Source organism: Pinus tabuliformis, chromosome 2_1 (genome assembly GCF_031772625.1).
Source record: "Pinus tabuliformis cultivar Carrire ecotype Pingquan chromosome 2_1, CPIR1, whole genome shotgun sequence".
NCBI classification, from domain to species: domain Eukaryota; kingdom Viridiplantae; phylum Streptophyta; class Pinopsida; order Pinales; family Pinaceae; genus Pinus; species Pinus tabuliformis.
In genome coordinates, this window is record NC_142299.1 from 101054162 (window position 1) to 101076996 (window position 22835).

The window sequence follows — 22835 nt, forward strand, 5'->3', positions numbered from 1 at the left end:
CATGGCTTTCTCCTCCTAAAATTTTATATCCCGTCGCACAACAGTCTTGCCACTATCTGGCAAATACACACGATAGTTGTGGGGCGTACCAGTGTACCCCACAAATATCCCAACCTCTGCAGTCAGCTCCAACTTCTTCCTGGCATCCTTCGTCACATGCATGTAAACATTAGCACCAAAAATCCTCAAATGAGAAAGATCAGGCTTCTTACCAGAATAAGCCTCCTCGGGTGTACTCATGCCAAGTATCCTCTGAGGACAACGGTTCTGCACATAAACTGCTATATTGCATGCTTCCGCCCACAAGTGAAGGGGTAGGCCCTGATCATGCAACATCGCCCGTGCAACACCCATGATCGTTCTGTTCTTCCACTCAGCAACCCCGTTCTACTGTGGGTTATGGGGAGCTATGAGCTCTCTTCGAATCCCTTCTGCATTGCAGAAATCCTTGAACTCGCCAGAGATGTATTCACCACCATTATCGCTCCTAAGAGCCTTCACCTTCTTCTCCGACTCCTTCTCGACCAGTGCTTTGAACTCATAGAACTTTGAGTATGTCTCGCTCTTCTTCTGCATGAAGAAGATCCAACACTTACGAGAGAAATCATCAACAAAGATCACATAATACCTGTGTTTTGCTATCGAAGCTACTGAGAAAGGTCCACACACGTCTGTGTGAATTCCCTCAAGGATTGTCGTGGCGCGACTATCCTTCTCATGAAAGGTGGCTTTCACAAACTTTCCCAAAGTACACCCCTTGCACTGATCTGACTGCGCAAGAGTGCCTTTAGGAAGCCCAATAGTGATCTGCTGTAGTATCTTTAAGGCTCCATGGTGAAGGTGACCCAATCTCTTGTGCCACAGCTCGCCATCATCCCGGCTCACCAATCCTTCTGCCTTGCATGCCATTGCTGCGCAGCCATCTACATGCAACTGATAAAGGTTCCTCACTCGAACCCCTATCTTCCGGGTTTCTCCAGTTGTCTTACTGCGCAAGAAAGCATTTCCCTCGCTGAAAACAACATCATATCCCTTGGCTTCTAACATCGCCACAGAGATAAGATTCTTCTTCAATCCTAGAACATGCATCACTTCCTTCAATACTAAGGGTTTACCAGACTCCCTCTTAAAGGAAATGGTACCAATACCGGTCACACTGTATCTACCATCATCGCCCATCTCGATGTGCACTCCAAGATCTTTCTCCTCTAGATCAGAAAACAAATCTCGATCTCCTGTCATGTGAAAAGACGCACCACTGTCCAAGAACCACACCGATCCCATCACACTTGAAACCAAGCATGCGATCAATGAAAAATCAGTCTCAAACTGCGAGGCTAGAGCCTCTCCTGCTACAGATCTAGCAGCTTGCTTGTTCTTCTTCTTCTGCCGACAATTAGTGGCATAGTGTCCGTGTTGGTGACAGTGAAAGCACTTCACCTTGGACATGTCTTGCTTCTTGTCTTTCGCACCAGATTGTGAAGCTTTCTTATTCTTCCCCTTCTTTGCTTTGGCAGCCAAAGCACAATTTTCTTCATCAGTTCCCTTTGATGAAGATCCGTCCCTGGTATGCCGCCTGATATCCTCCTTCACAAGATCTAACCAAAGTCTCTCCCATCCTGGCAATTTCTCCCAACCATTGACCGAGTCCTGAAAGGAATGCCAACTCTTTGGAAGACCAAGGAGAGCCAAGCTCACCAAGTCCTCATCATCGACAGTCACCCCCACACTTCCCAGCTCATCCCTGCACTGAGTGAACTTCGTGAGATACTTGGGCATACTGTCTCCCTTTTCGCATTTGATGTTTCTGAGTTTATCTTTGAGCGCCAGCTTCCTCCGATCGCTCTTGCTTTGGAATAGATCTGTCAACACTTTCCAAATCAAGTATGGAGAAGCCTATCCATGCAGGCTGGACACAATGTGATCCTTCACGCCCTCCAACAGAATCCTTCGACACTTTGATGTCTTCTTTTGCCAAGCATCAACTTGTGCAGTATCAGTAGGCTTTGGGACCTCAACCTCTATGAACTCCTTCAGCCCATTATCATCCAACACCGCCTCCTTCCTATGCTTCCATGCAATATAGTTCGAGCTGCCCTCAAGAGCATACTCTAATCGCAATCCGTTGAAAGACATTGCCACGTTGATACCAAGAAAACTCTGCTGCAAATTCGAATTCCACCAGCTCCAAAACTAAACTGCTTCTGATCTATAATTCGTGAGAACAAAGTATTTTTCGTACAGAGATTGACTGTATGGGTTTTTACCGGATATCTCACCTTCCAAAGGAAGGATGAATCCAAAGGCTACCTGGCCCGATTTTAGACTCTGCCTGAAGAAATAAGATGTAAACACTTTCTGAATAATAGATATGATGATCAACAGCTCTGATACCATGTAGAAATTTTGAATGATTAAGTACTTATTCACAGAGATTATCCCGATTATAAACTATTGCGGAATACATGCACAATACATAATCTCCTCTACGTTGATCATCAATTTAGGAGCATAAAAAACAATGAAACATTAATTGCATGCACACATTAACACAGTATGTAACCCGAGGAAAGCAATTGTCCCAAAAGGTACAACGAGAGGCCGATAGACTTATGAAGTTGGAATTTTTGAATTTCTATAAAAATAATTAAAAAATATAGGTATTTTTCTAAAAAAAAATAAAAATAGAAAATAATGAATATTGGAAACCACATATTTAAAATATCAATTGTATTGTCAATTTTAGGTATTGGTTAACTTTTATACAAACATATACTTAAAACCACTACCATTGATAAACCACTGCAATTGTACATAATTAAATTAAATGTAAATTTTATAAATTACATACATGTTGTAAGTAATCTTACAAGTCATGTGTAAAGAGAGCCTATAACATGTGTAAAGAGAGCTATTAGGATTGTTAAATTGAAAGTATATAATGTGTGTAAAGAGAACTGTTAGGATTGTTAAATTGAAAGTATGTTTTTTTTAAATCAATATATTAAATTTAAGTTTTTAATACACAATTTAAGTTTTTTAGTGTATTAAATTTAAGTTAAATTTAGTTAGTCACAAAATTCTAAGAAATATTTAGTCATCCATAAAAAAAATATGGAAATTAATTTAATCTATAAATAATTATAGAAAATATGTTAAAATTAAGTTCTAAATGATAAAAACTGAAGAACTAAAAACTTGTTATATTAAAGATACTTTGCTCTTTTAAATAAAAATACATTGTATTCAACAAATACAAAAGAAAAATATATTTATTTTATTATTACTTTAATACACATACAAAGAAAAACCAATAAATGATATAAGCTAGACGGAACCCAGTGAATGCACCATGCAATCACAGGAAAAACAGAAACTTGAGAATATATCTGATTTTATAAGTTAGGACACAATTCAAAAAAAATTAGAATACCACTTAATGAGGCAAATTTAATTGCTTATAATTATGACTATCCCAGAAAAAGATTTCAAGATTTACCATCTAACATCATAATCTAAGAAATTGATTTCACAACTGTACATTATCATTTATCCACGTTGCTCTCATGATATACAGTGCACAGAAACCCAAGATTCCAAGAAACAATGATAAACTATTGATTAAGTTCCCAAGACTTTGTCTAGACACCTAAGTTGCTATTGCAACCTCTACAGTAAAAGTTGATTCTCCTTGGTTTGAAGGAAAGCCTATTTCCTCAACCTTGCTTTTTCTTCCACAATGGACTGATTCCGTTGAAAAAATGGTAAATTTAACCTCTCAACGCGAGAAGCCTCTTTTTCTATCTTCCTCTTGGACTTGTGAATATTAAAGTCAGAAGTTTAAATTTTCAGTGGTTTCAGTGCTTTTTATTATAATTGTGATCTTTATTCATTATCCAAATTCAAAAAATTGCAATGTTTATTTTATAACTGCTGACCTATAAAGTGTTGAATTTTATTTTTCCAATTTGTTCAAGCTATTTGCAGATAAAAATGATAAAAATAACCCAATATAAATGTACAACAACATAAAATTATGTTTGAAGTCAAAGATTGTAAAGTCATGGACATTTGGAAGGTATAAATGTTTCATGCAATTTGAAACAAGGCCATGCACATAATAAACAATAAATTAATCTATATTTTAAATTCTGGGAAAAAATTATAATAAAAATATAATTACTTTAACGATTAAAGGAGATAATGATTAAGTATAATTTGACAACATATATTAAAGAAATAAAAGAATAACTGGAGAAACAACATCTGTATCAAGAAATAAAACCCTAATCACATCTAATTTTCAGACATATTATCCACTCTCCACAAGATGAAAGAATTCAAATGAATAGATTGCAGGGCTGAAACAAAGAAGTTCTGCGTCTAACTACCTAATCATATATCACTACAAAAGAATTAAGAGGACAAAAATCCAACTAAAATTGCCGCCAAAATGAACCCAACGTAATTATAAATAGCGCCCACAGATCCTTCGTTGGGATAGGAACTCGTTCCCTGTGTGGCCGTACTATTTGTACCACTGGAGTTTTTTGGAGGAATGCCCTTTGGCTGAGGAGAGCCTGTTACAGGAGCAGCAACGGGAATACCAGTAGTTTCTGGAAAACCAAAAAATTAAACCAAAAATAAGCAACTTTGAATATCAGAAAAAACACCCACAGAAACAGAGTTAGTAGAAATCTCTTACCATTGCATTCACTGAGAGGCGGAGTGGTGACTTTGCCTAAGCTTGACATGGCCAGGGCTTGCTTATGGTCGATCGGCTGACCTAACAGATTGTTACTAGTAAAAAGCTACAGAGACACACAAGCTCACAGAGACACACAACGTCTCTCCGCTTTCTGGATGTCCACGCGAATAGGCTTGGAGGCCTTCCAGAAGATCTTGAGAACTTGATGAACCTCGAGTACCTGGATCTCAACAGCAATTTTAACTATATGGTGTCTCTCCCGGAATCGATCGAGGTCTCATGTCTCTCATCGAGTTAAATATCAGTTACAATTAAATCACTGCATTGCCTGCGTCTATTGGGCACTTGGAAAAGTTGTAGTTTCTTAAGGTGGAAGGGAATCCTCTGGTTGTGCCCCCTCCCCAAGTGGTAGATCGGGGTCTAGACGTTATTAAAGAGTACATTTCGTAAACCAAAGAAAAGAAGGCACCGCTGTAAAAACAAGAGATACTACAAATATAGTTATGACAACAAACGAAGAAAAAACCATTTTCAATCTAATATAATAATAACTTCTTTGGTTTTTCTCTAACAGATAAATGAATGGTTATGCACATGGCTTGAGGCTTTTTATAGTGACATGTATTGCCAATGTGATGCCTTGATCTCCATGTCTAGAAATATCTTGCGCGATGTGCTGTAATAGTTGTTTCCAATTAGAGTGAGTGAAGTGTAGATATTTTTAATATGAGAATTCGATGTTGGCAGAGAATGAAAGGAATGTTTCCAATTTTATTGTTGCAGGTATACAAAGTTCTAAGATCAGATATTTCCTATAGGAATTTTTCCAACTTTACTGTTGCATGTATGTAAACTGCAAAACCAAGTAATATCTGGAAAAAGCAGCCGCACTTCAAATCAATGGTTGAAATTGTTTCACCTAATCGAACGGAAGAGGGTAAAAGTGTTGACAATTGTTGATGCATAGGAAAGGCCTATCGACCTAATTATAATGATTGAGAACATGTAACAATACATAGTACAATACTACTCACAAGTACTCAGTACTATCTCCACCTGTTACACACAAAACTAGCTCAGATCCGAACAAGTCACAGGTTCAAATCTCCTCCGCTGCTTTTCATGCCTCCACCGCACAATCCAAAGTGAAAATCACGTGAGCACAGGCTATAATTTACTTGGTATTGGTCCACACTGTGCAGTTCTCATTGGCATAACTCAATCCCATTGATTGTGCAAGATCTCATGCACAACTATAGTCACAACTGATAGCAATCTCAACCTCTAACACCTGTCTCCACTGAACTGTACATGCACTGACATGCAACTGAGTTAACTGATGTATTCTTTAGTTGCTTTATGAGTTAATAATTAGTGAATTAGTTTAACAATTAATTCACACAACTCATCACTAGTCTATTTGCAATTAGACTAAGTACAACTAGTTCAAACAAGTCAAACTGAACACAACTCCATCAACTCCACATCCAACTCCACCAAACTCAATTGCTTGAGTTCTAACTGAAGTCCTGCATGCAATAGCTCAACTGACCCACAAAGAAAGCGTATTTCCTTCTGATAGCTCCATGTGCCACATCTGTAGCTCAAACTGAAGTGCTCCAAGAGGATAAGATAATGTTTATAGTCCAAATATTACTATGAGACAATAATATTCGACTGTTCTATTTTTAGCCTGGAAGTCTGGTGGGCTCCAGTATTGTAGCAATAATGCTACAACTCCTGGAGCTTCCTTCTCTAATTTTATCAACCCGGTAGTTCGTAAAAAACTTGGAAGCGACGGTGCTGTATGCACAAGTACTAGCTCTTTCGCAGCTGTCACTTGGTCAGTTGGCACAAGTCCGCTAGGGCTCAAGCCAACTTCTATATGTTCTCAGAAGAAGCTTTTTAAGTGATGAACGAAAGCTATCTCAAAGGAAATTAACCTATTTTGCAAGAATGAACTGAAAGCCAACAAAACATGGAAACCATAGTAAACCCTAATTTGACCAGCTTAATCCTTACGATGCAATGGTGGGAATGCAACTTCTAAAAATGATGCCATTACTTCTAGTGAGATGAGATGCATGGGTCTAAACTACTTTCATCTGAAGAGAACATGTTTTTGTATTTTTTCTCAAGTGGTTGGAGTTATTATGACTGTGCTTCTTACTGGGTCTTGACTGTGCAGGGGTAGTTCAAGGGGAGGAAGGCTTGGAAAAGGTCAGGAGGACTCTGAGAGGGTCCAGGGGATCCCTAACATCATTCCACAGAAGTTCACAACCTTCAGATGCATGGAAACCGTGTTTGCAAGCTTCTACAGGATGTCTGCAGGGGATCCTACAGGAAGCTCGGGATTTCTACAGGAAGTCTGCTAACTTCTACAGGATGTTCTGCAATCGGAGTTTTGGGTGATGGAGGAGTGAATGAGCTGTATGGGTAGATAGGGAGGATGAGAGGGGAGCTTGTGATGGCTTATGGACAGAGAGATGAGATGGAGAGGGGGTGTGTAAAGCTGGTTGGTCGATAGGAGGGTAGAGGCAATGGAAGGCCGAAAAGATAAAACAACGTGGATAATAGAAGAGTTGGTGGGCAAATGATCTAGCTGGGAGGTAAGTAGATGGCTTAGGCACGACTGAGAAGGATAAGGAAATGATAGAGTGGTGCTGCGCAGTGTAAATGAAACAAATCACCTCTGTCTTGCGTATAACTGAAATGTCATCAACCTACTCTAACTGTTTTATTAAAAACCAAAGAACAACAATGTAGTTTAAAGGAAAATCGTGCATGGTGTTGAAATAAAGAGTTATTCCACAAGATCTAAATGCATGGACACTTCTACAACTGAAATTATTACGTTAAAGCTTGCATGAACATATAAAACTGTGTTTTTGGTGGGTGGCACGAGCTGCAATCCCAATCTCTAAACAGAGGTGGAAGTGAGTGTGCAATCAACCCTTTTTTGGAGCTCTGATCACTCTAATCTCCTTACTCTAATCTAAAATACTGAAAGCAACTTTGTTCATAACACTGACCTATGTAACCACACCAAGAAATCTGAATCAGCAAACTGTGTTTCCAAGTGCATGTAAAGGACAAGAAATATAATGCTGCAAGAAAGAAAAGTAACAATACAAAGAAAGGAGGCCTATTGCTCTCAGGTTGGGCCCAAACCTGAGAGCTATAGCTCCTCTAAGAACTCAGAATTGAACTCAAATTTGCCTGCCTTGTATTAAAAGATCATAGTCAAAAGTCTAACAACATGCCAAAAATGGCTTACAAAGAGCGAAACAGAGCTGTAGCTCGTACTTTAGAATTTGCAACAAAGGTTCAAAAGTTTCCATCGAAGGTTACAACCTCAATATTTATACATTATGAGGGCCAAGATGGCCTCCTAAATTAGTGGGGCTTGGCTGGCCAACTACAAGTAAACTGCTGTTCCCTTAGAATCCATTGGCTGCCTTCTAGCTCGGTGGTGATAGCTGTTGGAGCTCGGAGCTGGGGTGGAGATCACGAGGAAGGTCATTCAAGGCTGTGGACAACCTTCCTACAAAACCGCAATGCCACCTTGGCTGTCTCCTTGCCTTCATCTGCGTGGTTTTGCTCCATTTAATGTCAATAAACCTGAAATAAACATGTATTAGTCACATAGGCATAATGACTGGCCTCCTTCCTACAAATAACATGAATATACTAAGAAATGATGCATAAGTGACGAAAAATGAAGGGTTGAGCAAGGGGAAGTAGGCCAAATGAGCCCAAAATGTTACCAAAATTGGGGCTCATCATCACCCCCCAGCTGAAATATTTGCTCATCCTTGAGCAACTAGTCCAACTCCTCATCCTTCATTGCCTTTACTGCCACCCTTACATCCCAAGCCTCTGTAGTAGTGTCCTCCTTGCTGATATGGAAACCAGCTTTTCTGTTCACCTCTTCCCACTGTTCATTATCGTCCTTCTCTGTGCTGCCTTCCATTAATCCTAGCAGCAGTGTTGGGTTCAGTTTGAGGCCAATCCAGCTGGCCTGGAGGTTTTGCATGGATTTCTTATAGAGGGCCACCCGTACTAGAGCTTCCCTCATCCGAGTTGGGGTATGGTACTCTCTGATTTTCAGACTGTGGGCCAATGTATTCCATCGGCGCGTGCAAGATTGGACAGCGTTGTCTCCTAACAGTCTCTCCATGTCCTCAAAATGCGCTATGGCTTGGGCCTGCTGATCCATATATCTCAATGAAGCTTGAGGGTCAGTGGACAAGTGTTGATGTGCCGAGATTAGTTCAACTGGATCCCCTGGTTCTGCTTGAATTAGCAATGGCTCATTCAGCTCCTGGTTCATGACCGCTTTGGCTTTTGCTGCTCTTTTGTCCTCATGGTTCAACCATGAGGCAAATGCCATTAATTGCATATCTCCCAAGGCCGTATTGGGATCCCATGAAACTACATTAGACAGGGCCAAATTATGGAGGTAGAACTTCGCTAATTTGGCCTTATCCTCTGATGAACTAGTACTGCATACTTCAGTGAATTGCTGCGGGTCTTGGAGCTGAGAGATACCTCTTTGCGCCAAGGTATTGATTTGAAATTGCAGCCATTGGTATTTCAGGTACAGGCCATAGGATTTGGCCGGCTGTCTGCATTGTATAGCATCCATGGCCCAACTGGCCATGCAGGCCAATTGTGCCTCTTTCTGCTGCAGCTGTTGTCTGACAGCTTGCACCTCAATTTGTGCTTGCTGTTATGCTTCCTGTAGATGTGTGGATGGCTCCCCAAGACTGGTGTGCAGTTCCTTTTTTCCTTGCAGTTCTGCTGTGGTGTCATTGGAGGGTGTACCTGTTCCTGTCCTCAGCTCCTGTAGCTGCAATCTAAGCTCTTCGTTTTCTTCCTGTAGGACCACTCTTTGGCAATTTGCCACGTGTTTAGCCATGGCTAATTCACTTCTGGCCTCCTTGAGTTGCTCTTGCAAGGGACCTATGTCCGCCACACCCTTTGACTTCGCTATTTTCATCTACGTGTGTGTACGTACTCTCTCTTCCTCCAATGCAAAGAACAGTGGCACAGTGAATTTCTGAGGTATAATTTTGCCAGCCTCTAAGAAGTTGTAATATGAACTCAGACTTGGCTGAGGGCTAGGTTCTGGAATATGTTCTTTCTCCACTTCTTTTGGTGGCTCTACTTCGCCCTCCCTCGGCGGTGATGAGGGTGCTTCTCCTTCCATTCTCTCTGTTTCTTTAAGCCTGGCTAAGGTTTCCTGTAGAGCATCCTCAGCATCCTGTAGCCGAGCTTTTGCAGTCAATTGGTCTAACCTTTCTTTCCAAGTAGTTTTCTTCGGGTTCCTCCTCTCATAGGTGACTGATATCCTTGAGGGGGACCTCTCCTTGGGCGAAGTAGGGGCATCATATATAGTGATTGGGCTGCTGGACGGAGGCTGTGGCTTGCCCGTCTTTATTCTCACACTTCTCCTAGCCTTAAAATATAGAGGGGTCTCCCTCTTTCTCTTCTCCTTGGGCTTAGGAGGTGTGCTGAGGGCGGCCAGCACAACTGCTGCCTCCCTTGCAAGAATGTCAGCTTTCTTCTCCTTGGGTTTCGCTTTTTCAGGGCTTCCTGTAGAAGACCCTTTTTTAGTTAATTTCGGGCTTCCTGTAGAAGCCCCTTTTTCAGCTGATTTCGGGCTTCCTGTAGAAGCTGATTTCGGTTTTCCTGTAGAGACAGGTGGCACCACTTTAGATTGCTTTGCTGAGGGTGTTTTACTTTTTGACTTGGTTGCGGGTGCTGACGAGGTGCCTTTGCTGATGTGGACCTGCTCAGCCTTGTCCACTCTGCTTTGTAATCTTTTCTCTCTGGCCGTCAAAATGGGTGTGTCATCCTTCTCTTTGGCACCCTTTTTCTCTTGTTTCTTCTCTTACTTTTTCTTCTGCTCCGTGGTCGTGGTCTTCTGACCTTTTTATTTCTTCCCTGCGGGCACTGACTCTTTCTCCTCACTGCTAGATGAACCGAGCTCCTTGGTCAACATCTTTATGTCACCATCCTTGTTCAAATTTCTGAAGGCTTCCCATGAGAGAGGAACCTTGTATGTGTGGAGCGCATCCTCCACAAGGAGTTTAATGAGTCCATGGTGGGCTACCTGGTCTGGTGTGCCTTCTTTCAGCTTGGTGGCACATTCAATCATAGACTGTAGTAGAAAGTAGGGGATACTCAGTTTGTTTTCTACAGGTAGGTCCATCTGGTGCCTTAATTCCGTGAGTAACCGAAAATGGTACCCATATAAAATGCTAAAACAACCTTCGCAGGTGATGTACTTCATAATCTGGAGGCTAACTTCACTCCATAGTGGCAGTAAGCTGGTTCTACGAACCCCATTTTTATCTTCTGAGAATTCCTCCTCTGGTGGAAAGAATTCTTTCTTAGCCTTCTGGCCCAATTTCCTTTCTTCTTTATCCCATGGTAATCCCATTGGGAGCTTAGTAACTCGGCTGATGAATTGTGGGGTGAGTCTGAGACTCAAACCCCTGAAGTTAACGGTGGCCAATGTTTTGGATTTCGGCTTCAGAGCTTGCAAAAACTCCTCTGCCACCTCATCGTCATAACCCTGCAACTTGTCGCAGAATGACATCCATTGCGCTTGCGTGAATAGCTCCACCACCTCAGGATTCTCTCTTAACTTTGTTGAATCGGTTGGTTCCCTTCTGATGAACCCACCCAGCATGGTGAAAAAACTGTTGCGTTAGCTGGAGGTGGCGAATGCGGAAGAAAATTGGCCTACTGGGACAGAGCGTAGAATTACGCCTCTGTCATGCATACAATTCACGAAACTTATCTTCCGAGGACCTTAACACAGCTTAATTGTACTGACATCCTGTAGGACGACAATTCATGCAACGACAGACAATACTTGCAAATTTTTTTTACGACCGGACTGTAGACGTCGATTCTGCCACCCTCAAAACCAATTGCATGGAAGGTTCAGGCTTACCTTTTTAATCCGCCACCTTTTGACGTGAGGAACCCAATTTCCTGTAGAAGCAACTTTCCTGTAGAAGCAGCGCATGAATTTTGGAGGATACTGCAGTAGGTCTGCGCTCTTGGTGCTGCTTAACAGGCGTTCGAACGGCTGAAGACTTGGAGTGTCGAGCTTCAGAGGAATCCGGATGCTCACTCGACTTTCAAACGGCGAATGATAAATGCATGGGGTGGCAATCTAGCCGATTAGATTTGAATCCAGCAGAATCCGTGGCGCGGGGGTGAGCTGTCCCTGCCGGACCGTTGGACGACGTCACACCATCATTCTTCTGCAAGTTCCCTTACTGCCGCATCATTCCCCGCAGATCCGCCACCGTCATTTCTGTTACAACTCATTTCTCCTCGACTGGATGGCTCTCACGTGTGCACTGCCCGTTCCTTTTGCCACGACCATCGTTTACCATCCGACTAGACCATCTGACTGGTCGATGTGGCCAGTCGGTTGGCCATACAACCGCTCAACCCATTCACTTCACACTTGCAAACATTTTTAAAGTAAAATTCATGCGATTCGACGGAAGAAAGGGTCGAGGCACTTACCTGTGCGGCCGCGACACGATTTCTCAGGCTCTTGGAAGACGATGACTTGATTTGTTTGCTGCTTCTTGATTGCACATGCCCGGAGGTTCACAGGCCGCTGATGATGAATCTTATGATTCGGCTGCATGTGCCTGCGTTTTCATTGCATGTTGCAGGTGCTTGAATGGTGTGCACTCTAGCTGGCTTAACTGCTACGGGACTCCTGCAGGATGTCCTGTAGCAGTTCTTCCTCCTTGGGTGCATGCTGCACGATGAAGACAGTGGTCTCCCGATCACGCTCACAGGGCTCTTGGATAGCTGGGATGGATATGGTATGGCATCTCAACGTTTTTTCCATTTAAAAATTGCTTTCCCTTGATAACTCAATGATCTGCTTTGAATGTGCAGGTATCTTCATTGCATGTCGACAGGGGTGGTAGAAGGAGGTGACAGCAGTGTGTGAGGGCGAAGATGGTAGCTTGCATGCATCTATACTAGACCTTGGTCGTTAGATCTCCTCATACAATTAGTTCTGGGCCGTCCGAAACTTCTACAGGAAGTTTCTTGTAGAAATACAGAACTTCCTGTAGAAAGTCTGTACTTCCTGTAGAAAGTCTGTAACTTCCTGTAGAAGACTAAGCTGTGATGAAATCGTGCCCATACCTTGGAGAAGATGAGTATTCTTGGAGGAGGTGCTGGTGAGGTCTCCTGGAAGCATGATAAGGATCCTTGACTTTGAGTTGAGAGACCTCCTCTCCTTCATAGAACACCTGCAACCTGCATGCATTTCCACATTATAAACTTGCTGTCCCTGTCTTTTTTTGCTTATTGTTTTCTTTTTTCCTTTTTTTTTTTTTTGAAATATAGCAGGGGCGCCTCAATGAAGTTTTCACCCTTGCCATCTGCCTTAAGTGCCTCAGAGAGGTTTTCACTCAAGGATCTTTTTTCAAATCTCTTTTTTTTTTGAAAGATAATAGGGGCGCCTCAATGAGGTTTTCACCCCTACCACCTGCCTTGAGAGCCTCAGAAAGGTTTTCACCCAAGGATCTTTATTATTTTTTCTCTTTTTTTTTTTTTTTTTTTAGATCTTTCAGGGTATGCCCAAAGCAGAGGGAGAACCCTTCTCTATAACCAACACTGACTTCTCCACAGTTTTGATGAAGTCTTGTCTTGAGAGAGGTTTCCTGTAGATCTTCAGTCGATGCCCATTGACAAGCATGGGGATGGCTTCCTCATCAATGGTCCAAATAAGAACAGATCCATTGTCATGACATTTTTCTGCTGCATATGGTCCCAGCCATCTGGTTCTCAGCTTCCCCTTGAAATCTTTGTGCCTGGAGTCATACAACAGTGCCCAATCTCCTGGCTGGAATTGCTTGTCATTGAGGTGTTGGTCATGCCACACCTTTCTCTGAAGTTGAACCACTTCTGAGTGAAGGAGGGCCTGCATTCGGTGCTCGTCCAGTCCATTCAGCTGCAATAACCTTTCTTGTTGTGCATGGCTGAGATCTAGGTCCAGCTGAGCTGCCATCCTCAAAGTTTTGTATTCAAATTCAATGGACAACAAAGCTTTCTTCCCATAGACCAACTCATAAGGTGTGAAGCCGGTTGTGGTCTTCCAGGTGGTGTTGTAAGCCCATGTGGCCTCAACCAGGCGATCTGCCCAATCTTTCCTACTGCTGCTCACCACCTTAGTCAAAATCCCTTCCAATGCTTTGTTGGTGACTTCCACTTGCCCATTTGCCTGTGGATGATAGGGGGTGGAAGTCCTATGCTTGATTTTGTGATGAGCTAGTAGGTCTTCAATTAAGTTGGATGTGAACTGGCTTCCTTGATCGGTGACTAGCTCTCTTGGGTAGCCAAATTTGTAGAAGATGTTCTCTCTTAAGAACTCAGCCACCTTTTCTTCTGTTGCTCCTTTGATTACCTTAGTTTCTGCCCACTTTTTCAGGTAGTCAATGCACACAATGATGTAAGACCTTTGCCTCGAAGGAGGGTTGATTGGACCCAAAAAGTCCATACCCCACTTCTCAAATGGATCAAGAGTCACTTGAGGTTGGAGAGGAATCTCATCCCTTTGAGTCGGTTTCCCCATTCTTTGGCGTCGGTCACATTGGCTGATATACCTTCTGACATCTTGATGAAGTGTGGGCCAATAGTAGCCTGCCTGCAGGATTTTGAAGGCAATCCTCTTTGCTGCAAAATTTCCTCCACAAGGCCCATCATGACAGGTGAGGAGGATATCAAAGACTTCCTCCTCCCTTACACAACACCTTAAGATCTGATCAGGGCCAAGCTTGAACAGGTTGCCCCCAATCCAAGTAAATGAGGCACTTTTTCTGATGATTCTGCTCTTCTCTCTTGAAGATAGGTGCGGAGGGAACTGTGCTGAAACAAGGTAGTTTGCTATATCAGCAAACCATGGAGAGAGTACTGAAATAGCAAACAGATGTTCATCGGGCATCTGGTCATCCACTGTTCCATCCTCATCTGCAGATAAATCCAATCTAGATAAAAAGTCAGCAACAACATTTTCTTTACCTGGTTTGTCAACAATGGTCAAATCAAACTGCTGCAACAAAAGTAACCATCTAATAATACGAGCATTCACATCTGGTTTATTCATTAAATATCTAATTGCAGCATGATCCGTATGTACAAATGTTTGATAGCCAGTGATATAATGTCGGAACTTGTTCAGTGCATGGACCACAGCCAAGAATTCTTTCTCGGTTACAGTGTAATTCAGTTCAGCTTTGGATAAGTTTTTGCTAACAAAGTAAATGGCATATGGAAGTTTTTGTTCAACTTGTCCCAAGGCTACCCCTATGGCTTTGTTTGAGGCATCAGTGTGGATGTGGAAAGGTAGGGCCCAGTTTGGACCTCTCAAGATTGGGGCAGACACCAACTTGTCCTTTAATTCATTCAGAGCCCTCTGACAATCGTCAGTCCATTTAAACTCCACATCTTTTGCCAACAGGCCAAACAATGGAGAGGCTAGCTTGCTGAAGTATTTAATGAATCTCCTGTAATACCCTGCTAATCCTAAGAAACTCCGAACATCCCTTACCTTTTGGGGAGGTGGAACCTTCTTGATGAGAGAAATTTTGTTAGGATCCACTTGTAACCCTTGGCAAGAAATGGTATGGCCTAGCACGGTCCCTTCAGTCATCAAGAATTCACATTTTTCAGGACTAAGGGACAGGTTCATCTCAATGCATTTGTTTAGGACTTTTCCCAGATTGGACAATGCTTCCTGGAAGTTGGACCCATAAGGAGTGAAGTCATCCATATAGATTTCCACCGCATCATGGACCAGCTCCGAGAAGATGCTCAAGACAGCTCTCTGGAAGGTAGCAGGAGCATTGCATAGCCCAAAGGGAAGAACTCGGTAGGCAAAGGTACCCCAAGGACAAGTGAAGGTGGTCTTATCTTGGTCTTCCGGGCTAATTTGGATTTGGTTGTACCCGCTAAACCCATCTAGGAAAGAGAAGAACTTCTTTCCTGCCAGTCCATCCAACACTTGATCTATGAAAGGTAGAGGGAAATGGTCTTTCTTGGTAGCTTTGTTCAGTTCTCAGTAGTCCACACAGATTCTCCACTTCCTGTTTTTCTTGGGAACCAACACCAGAGGGGACACCCATTCACTATCTGAGATGGGGTAAATGAATCCGGCATCCAACAGTTTTTGCAATTCTTCCTTGACAATGTCCTTAAGGGCTGGATTCATTCTCCTCTGGGGTTGCCTAACCGGTTTACAATCCTCTTTGATGTAGATGTGATGGGTACAGACCGAAGGATGGACTCCTTTCATCTCCTTATAGCTCCAAGCAAAAACATCTAGATGACTGGCCAACAGGCTACACAGCTCATTTTCCTGGGAAGGAGATAGGGAGGAGCTGATCTTTAACATTCTCTCAGGGCCGAACTCCACATTCTTGACTCTGGGAGTGACAGGGTTGGCTGCACAAAGGTCCACTAGGGTGCTGGCTTGGGCATCCTCCACCAATTTCTCTAAGGATAGTGCACTGGGAGGTGGATTCTGGATAAAGGTCTCAATCAAGTCATCCTCGGTTGGGGGGTCTCTTCTAGTGGCGTCCAAGGTGCACAAAGGTGCTGAGTACACCTCATCCTCTTCTCCTTCCTCCAACCAAAGTGGTAAGTCATGCTCTAATGAGGGTTGGGTAGGAGGGTATAGGACTAGCTGCTTGGACATAGGACCATTTTTGATGGTCATGTTTCCTGCACGGCAACTTATGTAAGCATCTGCAGTGGCTAACCAAGGCCTTCCCAAAATGAGAGGGTATCCAGTAAGCTTTGCCTTTGGTTGCAGAACCAAGAAATCTGCAGGGTACTCCCAAGAGTCGACAGAGACCAAGACATCCTCCAAAATCCCTTCGGGAGTCACGGTGGAGGGATCTGCTAATTGCAGGACTGTCGAGGTCTTCCTCAGGGAACCCTGAAGATTGAGTTTGAGCATGGTATCCCTGGTGTTACACTAAAAAATGTCACCATGACTATTTACAGTTAGGATGACTCTATCAACAGTCATGCTACCCTCTTAGGCAAGTCTTATGCCTCTGCTCTCCATGTCAAACTCCAAAAAAGAGAGAAAGTCTTTCTAAATGTATTTATCTCTGGGGACGCAGGTTCTCTCAACCTTACCTGCGGGGACGCACCCAATGTTCACAAAAACTGCGTCTTTGGACGCTCTGTATGTAAAGGTGCAGGTGCGTCCCCCTGAAAAGGTTAAAATGCGCAAGTTTCATCTTTAAAAAGTCACTTGTGGTCATTTCTAGAGCATTCTAGAAGGTTGTTCGACATGTATTGAGCGCCTCCAGATGGTTCATGCACTCCTACCAAAGAGGAACTTATCCCATCAATAGGGGAGCTATCCCATCCAAAGAGGGGATTATCCCATTGATGGTGGACCTGATTAACTTCCTCTTGAGCACTATAAATACAGGCATTGGGCCAGAAGGAGAGGAGGTTGAAAGCTATACATTTCTAAGGGTAAATGCTGCAGGAATTAGGACTCCCATTTAGAAGCTTGTGAGGAGAGATTGCCATCTTTGCTTGTTCTATTTGGAAGTGGGTGAGCTTTGTCAAAGTAAAGGAGAACTCTTGATGGACCCTGGGAGGGACTTGCACAACACCAAGGCTCAGGTTGTATTTGTTCCTTTTGTTACCTATTAATGCAAATGAGTCCATTCTTCTCAATAACTTGTTATTTATGAGTTGTTTCATGTACTCCTTGGTCTATGTGTTAAATATGTTTTATTCTATGAGATTATCAAGTGCTATTTAATCGTTTGATTGTTAGTGTATGCAGGTTTCAAAGTGAAGGAGGAGCTCATCCGGATCAGCGGAGCTGGATTGCTACAACAACGTTGGATTACAGGTAGGATCTAAACACTTGATTTCCCGTATAGTAAATGCATGTTTAGAGAAGGATTGCTCTTGTTTGTCTTGTTTGTCACTAGAGAGTCTTAGGCTCCTAGGGAGGTTGGTTGTGTCCACACAATCGACTCTTTCCGCCTGACAAATTGGCGACTCCACTGGGGATTCCATTGATGTGAAAAGTCTTTTCCTTTGTGTGAACTTTGCTCTGAGAAAATTGGTTTATTTTTCTGGTTTTGGCTCTGTGACTTTGTCTGTGGGTGGGTTAGCTTAGGATTAGATTCATTTTGGTTTTTCTTGAGTTTTTCAGTAGGACGCACCCTCTGAGTGTTGCACAGTGCGTCCCTGGATGCACTGTCGCTGTGTGCACAGAGCGGGCCCGCACCTGTTCTAACGGGTCGCCTGCGTCCCCTGCTAAAATTTGAGAAAATTCCATTTTTTGCATTTTTACTCTTAGATTTTGTTTTTTCTTAGTTTTTACTGCCCAGATTCATTAGTCCCTTGTCAAAGATCTTCACCTGAACTTGTTTCGATAGCATTGAGTGTTTTAGTGGATTTCATCGAAGTTTAAGACCTAGGGTTTGATTTTTGAGTAGGTCTTGTAGTGACTTTGGCGGTAGAAGTTGTCAAGCCTTAGATCTCTCTGGTTTTGTCAGCATTCTAAGAAGTCAGACTTGTCCTAAAGTCTACCTGTGAGAGCAACTTACCATTGAGTTGTCTCTTTGGGCAAATTTCGAAGTGCTTTTTGATTAAGTCTTGAATTCCATTTTACAAAAAGAACAAAAAGATTTGAATTTTGTTTTGACTAGTCTTTTGATTCTGCATTAGCTGGTCCTTGATTTGATTTTGGTCAAGTAAAACAACCTAGAATCATCTTTGTGAGCTTTTGCCTTGTTAGGTTTGCTTAGAGTAATTTCCCTTTTGATTTGCTTGTGAGTCAAGTTTTCATAGATTTTATAGCTTTTGAGATTGTTTTTTGTTAAGATAGGTTTATATGCTTTATTAAAAAGAGAAAATACAAAAACATCTCCTTTGAAAAGCTTTGTTTCAAGTAGCTTTGAAAAGTTTTGAAAGAAAAAGAGTTTTTCGTGCACGTAAGGAGTGGTCATGTTTGTATGCTTGAAAAGATAAAGAGAATTGTTTCTTTGATTGTCTTTTCTAAGGAAGTGGTTTTCTCTAAAATTTGCATCTCTCAACTCTCTTAGTTAAGAATTTCATTGAAAAAGGAAAGTAGCGTAAATCATCTTAGGTGCATCTTTGTAGTGGTTTGAGTCGAGTCTACACACCATTGGTTTCACTTCCGCTACCTCTTGTCTTTAAGAAAAACCATAAAATTAACGCTTAAAGTAAAATCGACGTAGTAACTTTTATTTACTAGGGCTCTGAAACACCAATTTAGATCAGGCTAGTGTCTTGGAGTAGGTGAGTAATTAACTCTCCAAGACAACAAAACCAAACAAGTAGCTTATCTTGTGATAGAATAAATCCAATTGTCTCACTTGTACTCTGGGAAAGCTCCTCTTAAAGGAGAAGCACGAGCTCGTGTCCGAACCAGTGAGGGGATCAATCCCCCCTCGTTGGGAACGACGCCAGACACGCACGTATTACAAATGGTAAACCTCAGATTAACCATTGTCGAGGAGCCAGGGGTCACTTGTCGGTAAACCTTGGATTATTGTCAAGGAGCCGGCAAGGGGATTGAGCTTGCTACTCTGCCCTTGCGTGCTGTCGGAGTTTAGACTGTTCCCCCAGGTGCATTTGTTGCGGTTGGTAACCTTAGTGACCATTATCTTTAGGATTCTACTGAGGTGACGGTGGAGGGAAGGTCCCACTGTACCTGGAGCAGACGTCGACTAGACTCACTTGGATTTTCTGGGGGGTTCACTTCACTCGAGACGGTTAAAGTGGAGGAACTTGGTCTAGTCTATTCATTAAGCAGGTTGCCGGGGTAACTGTTCCACCCGCCACTTCTGTACTGAATCCAACGATGTTGGGCTTCATCACCAACTAGTGCTTTCGGTCTGGAAGGCTACTGTTTGTGCTTGGTTTGACGCTCTAGATTCTTTAGGCGTGTGATTCACATTTGTTTGGTTCTTTAGAGACTTTAGGTGGTTTGATTTGAAATTTTATTTTGATTTCGTGTGTAGTAGTTAAAAGATTTTTAGCTGTGGTGGAATTACCGAGACAGTCCCGTAGACTTCGGGGCCAGTCTCCTGAAGTTGTTTCTGTGGCTGAATTGTTGAGAAGATCCCGTAGGCTTAGGGGATCACCTCCTCGAGACGACCCAGGTAATCTAGAAGGTTTAAAGGTCCTTGTAACTCCTCCTAGTGGCAGTAGAGTAGGTTCACCTGAAGAAGGGGAATCTTCCTTGGTAGTCCATTCAGATTACCAAGGCTTAGAGACAGGTTATAATCCCGAAGCTGTTACAGTTTCTGAGCTTGTTGATAGTTTTTCATCTGCTAGTGATACAGGCGAAGAACCAGAAATATCTGAACCTGTTACTCCGACTTCTAGTGTCCCTGATTCACCGAGAATAGAAAGAATTATCACCAAAAATCTTCCTACTGGTTTGATTGCTATCGAAGAACTTGCTCCAGAGGAAGAAATAGGCGTCTCTAACCTTGAAGATCAACTTACTATTGATCTAAGGGAGCGTGAATCTATCTTTTACAGTCCTCCTAGAAGTACTACTTGGTACCTTTCGTTAACCAATTATTTAGACAACTTTGGGGTAGGTTTTTCTACACCTCGTACTCCTTTTCCACCTGGAGGTATTCATACTCCTGTCAATATGGCTGGTCCGTCGTCCGTGTTTACTCAAAGCCCTGAATCTTTCTTACATGGCGGTCCTTCTGTTCCCACTGGGTATCAATCTCTTTCTGGTACCTTTGCGGGGGCATCTCCTCAACCCGTTGATCATGGGTTATTAGTTGGAAACAATGGTAATGTACCATTGGGTGTAGGAGACATTTACATGATGTCAGGCTCAGTTCCCGTTTCCCAACCTCAAGGTGGCCAATTACCGCCCGGGGGACAGCCTCAGTTAATGCCTGGGGGGCAACCTCAAGGTACATCATTTGTGTCTGGGGGGCAACCTCAAGGTCAGTACGCGCCTATGGGGCAATACATACCTCAAGGTCAACCCCAGCCTCAATATGTACCCCAAGGTCAACCTCAGTATCAATATCAACCTCAAGGATGGCAACCTCAAGGATGGCAACCCCAAGGGTATCAACCCCAAGGGTATCAACCTCAAGGGTACCAACCTCAAGGTCAAGGTCAACCCCAGTATCCGTATTTACCTCAAGGTTATCAACCTCAAGGTCAATACTCAGGTCAAGGTTATCAACCACCTCAAGGTCAATCATATGGTCAAGGTATGGGAACTGCACCTTACAATTATCAATCCTATCCTCAATCCGGCTATGGATCTCAGTATCCTCAACCTGTTACGGGTCAATACCCTGGAATGTTAGTGTGGGATCCGTCATAGGGTCAACAGGTGTTGCAGCCAAGTATACAGTTGGTACCTCAAGCTGGACAACCCGTAGTTTCTAGTCCACCCCAGCAACCACAACCTGTCCAGTCAAGTGTTCAAACTTCTGTAACTTCGGTAGTTACTCAACCGCCAATTACACCTAGTACTCCATCTCAAATGACTGCTGCAACTACCGCCACATCTACCATACTCACTTCTGGAGTATCGACGGCTCCAGTTTCTACTGTCTCTGTAACCACTCCTCAGACATCTTTACCATTGTCTGGATCTACGATTCAAACCACGGTCCAGATGCCTGCAGGTCAGCCTGGTATAAGTACGGTTGTCACTACTCAACCTCAATTTGTTCACCAACCGTACCAGGGACAGTACCAACCTGGGCAAGCTGTTCAACAACCGGTTTACCAATATCAACCGTATCCTGGGTACACTTATCAACAACCTCAACAACCCCAGTACGGTCCGATTAATCCTGGTTTTCCAGGAGGATATAATATCCCAAATGCGACTCCTGTTCCTAGTTATCTTGGATATCCTCCTCCTGGGGCCGGTATTGTGACCCAGAGTTTTAGAGATCCTAACAGGCAGTTACCGTTTATCGCAACTTTGGATTTACCAGACTTGACGCGCATAACGAACGATCCAATTCAATATCTTCCGTTCTAGCCGCCAATGCCAAATAAGTTTCCCAGCGATATACCCAAGTTCGAAGGTAAGTCTGGAGAGGATCCGTCCAATCACGTGATGACTTACCACCTCTGGTGTGCTTCAAATTCTATCTCGGATGATTCGATCCGCTTACGTCTTTTCCAGCGTACACTCATTGGTCTCGCGGCCAAGTGGTACATTGAGTTACCACGGGCCTCTTTTTACAATTTTAGCCAGTTAGCTACCTCGTTCTTAACTCACTTTCAGTTGCCGGTCAGATACGATAACGGCACGGAGTTATTAACTTCACTAAAACAATCAACGTCCACGTATATTTCTGATCACATTCATGAGTGGAGACGTCGAAGAAGGCTAGTGAAAGTTTTTATCCCGGACCAAATCTTAGCTGAATGGTTTGTTAAATCATTATTACCGAAGATTACTGAAGATGTAGCTAAGGCCTGAGTAGTTACTGAGGAGCAAGTTATTTCTCAGGCGCAATACCTTGACTTAGTTTACACTCAGTCGGGTACGTTATACGAGAAGATTCCGGATCTTCCAAAGTCGAATCAAATCGCTGCTGCTCCTTCGGGATCTCATGCCGCTGATGGTATGATTGGTATCGTGAATACAAAGAGCAAGAAGAAGTCTTCCAAGGCTTCAACTACTCCTATTATCACTTTGCCCGATTCCCCGACAGGAGAGTCTTCTCCTGAACTTACCGCCGATATTAACGCTGTAGAGTCATCTACGGCCAAATCAAAAAACGATGGAAAGAAGAAAGGAAAGAAGAAGACTAAAGCAGACAAGGCTCCGAAGGAGAAAACAGAAAAGTCGGAAACCAATGACGAAAAGCGCAAACCTCGATATCCTTGTCTTATTTGTGAAGAGGATCATTTTACGAGAGATTGCCCTCATCAGGCCGAGGTTGTGAAAATAGTCAAAGGTTCTCCCACTCCTGCTGTGTTAAAAAATCCATTTCCAGAGCAGGAGAATAAGATGATAGGTTCTTCCTCGAATGCCAGTGAAGAACCCATTTTGATGATG